The 2563-nt window shown below is 37.9% G+C and overlaps 1 non-coding gene across 1 annotated transcript; it reads right to left on the bottom strand.

Annotated features, from left to right (window-relative positions):
• Positions 1-2002: 2002 nt before the first annotated feature.
• Positions 2003-2076, bottom strand: TRNAT-AGU (transfer RNA threonine (anticodon AGU)). The gene has a single exon. It is a non-coding gene; the product is annotated as a tRNA-Thr (tRNA).
• Between the last annotated feature and the right edge of the window lie 487 nt (positions 2077-2563).

The raw sequence follows: 2563 nt of genomic DNA, 5'->3' as shown, positions 1-2563 counted from the left end.
GTAAGGCTTAAGTCACTTTTTGTTACGCTATTGTTCAACAGCAGCAGTAAGCCTTAAGTTATTTATGCTATTATAATTTATTTTATGAACGTTACGTAATACTTTGCTTTGACCTGCTCAGTCCTCGCTACGACTGTTATTAGCTACGAGTTTTTGAGACTCCCCAACCTTCTTCTTAAAACTTACTCACAACACTTTTGTTACGCCACATTCTGACTGTCTCTAACTGGTCTTGTTATGTCTCACTTGTAAAGAAGTCCATATAGCAGTACCCATAAACTGCTGGGGAACGTTGTAGTATGTAATAAATAAATAAACGTTAAGTTGCCACATTACTGTGGTTAGTCTCCTGTCACATTTTTCATACCTTCTCATTTGACATGCAGAGGCTCCACCAGATCATATGCTGTTTCTTCAGGGTAAACGTAAGTTTACTGAGGCGGACAACAAATAAGTATACTTAATGTAACGACACAATGTGAATTCGTTGTGTTTCATAACATACTAAGCCTCAGACAGTAAGAAGAAATAGGACTGTGAAACTCTTTAAAGTATACATGAATTGTTCTGGAAATCAAAAGGTCACACATAGCATAGTAGTTAACGTATTGGGCTGCGTACCGAAGGTTCCAGACGTGATCCCGTTGAACTTTGTGATCATAACCTATCCGTCGGCATTTTATGCGTTTTTAGTGATCAAAACTCCGTAGCTGAACCAGGTCGCAAACCATAATGTGAAACTCAAGAGGTGAAATATTCCACTCCATCAAAAGATAACCGATAAGTGGAATTAAAATCTGATGTCTAAGTACAACTACATACATCACAAAGGCCAATGTTCTCCTATTTAGCTTAATAATCATGTTTATGAGTTGGATCCATAACTCTCATGCATACGTTACTTTATTATAAAATAGCTATTCTTACCGGAATAGCGCTGTTGACTGTAACGCTTATAACGTAACTATAGCTGAAATTGTGAAGGTGATTTTGGTAGTACCACAGTTTGAGTCCCAGATTCTCGGATTCCTACTCCATAAACACTAGCCACACTTGAACCAAGGAAGTATTCTAACAGGTCATTTGTGTACTTCTTATTATTACGGTTATCGAGGATAATATTAAGTGGGATAGATACGGATAGGTAAGACCAGGAGGTCCAGGGGTAACTTAATGGATATCGTGTACAGACTGCAAATCCAAAAATTAATAGCTTGTATCGAGTTGTCAAAGAATCAATTCCACATTTTGAGGTCGTGATAATGCCACAAAAGTGGTTACTAGACCAATCAGAAATATGTCAGACAAGTGACGACAAAGATTTCGATGTGACTGATGTTGATTAGTCCCCTTACGTTTTACTGCGTGAAAAACAGTGTTACTTACTTGTAAAGCCGTCACTTGATTCGTCAATATCAAACCGACTAAACAATTACATTGCCATCTGGTGACAAAAAAGTTACATGTTCTTCAGTTTAAAAGTTCGCTATGAGCCGTAATTAACTATTTACAATCGTGGTGAAAATAAAAATATAGGTTTTCTTCTGGAGAGAGGGGGAAGCAATGCCATAAGGTAGTCACAGTGTTTCTCACGTTCTCAATAATTATCAAGAAAGAGTTAGTAACGTCATCCAACAAAGTCAGATATCTGAAATGTTTCAGGAAATTTGATCACGTGACAGATTTCATATCTCAAAATGTTACAGAATAAATTTTAATAACTGTGATTTGAACATCCATATATCCAGTGTAGATAATCCAAAGATTAAATGATAAGGTTATATTTTGTACTTCTCTTGTGCTGGTTTCGATCTCGTAATACACAAAACCGAATTAATGTTAAAATAGCGTGTCTGTATTTGTTTTTCGTTTTGGAAAGCCACAAAGGGCTATCTGCTCAGCCTACCGAGGGGAATCGAACCTCTGATTTTAGTGTTGTAAATCCGGAGACATACCGCTATACTAGCGGGGGGCAATAAAGCAAATTTGATAAACTTTTTAAAGGCACCGGCGAGAATCGAATTCGCGATCTCCTGTTTACTAGACAGGCGCTTTAACCAACTAAGCTACAGCACCGTCGTTAAAATAACAATTTATTATTTAAGAAAAGAAAAAGAGGTTAGCTTTTCACAATAATATAAAATAATGTTTTATTTAGTATTAAGTGTTGGCACTGTGTGTGCTCTTGACGTTCTTGCCCGGCACGGCCAGGAGGTTAAGGCACTCGACTCGTAATCCCAGGATCACAGGTTCGAATCCACGTCACACCAAACATGCTCGCTCTTTCAGCCGTGAGGGCGTTATAAAGTTATGCTCAATCCCATTATTCGTTGGTAAAAAAGTAGCCCAAGAGTTGGCGGTAGGTGGTGATGATTAGCTTGCCTTTCCTGTCTGGTCTTACATTGCTAGATGGCACTAGCAATATTATGTATCAGAAACTTGGCACGTGACAATGTACATACCATTTTAAATGTTCTTGTCTTTTTATGTCAATTCATTAGGGACGGCTAGCGCAGATAGCCCTTGTGTAGCTTTGCGCGAAAATTTAAAACAAACAAACTTG

This window comes from Tachypleus tridentatus, chromosome 6 (assembly GCF_004210375.1).
Source record: "Tachypleus tridentatus isolate NWPU-2018 chromosome 6, ASM421037v1, whole genome shotgun sequence".
NCBI lineage: Eukaryota > Metazoa > Arthropoda > Merostomata > Xiphosura > Limulidae > Tachypleus > Tachypleus tridentatus.
Note: the sequence above shows the minus strand (reverse complement) of the source record. Positions and strands in the feature narration are given on the sequence as shown.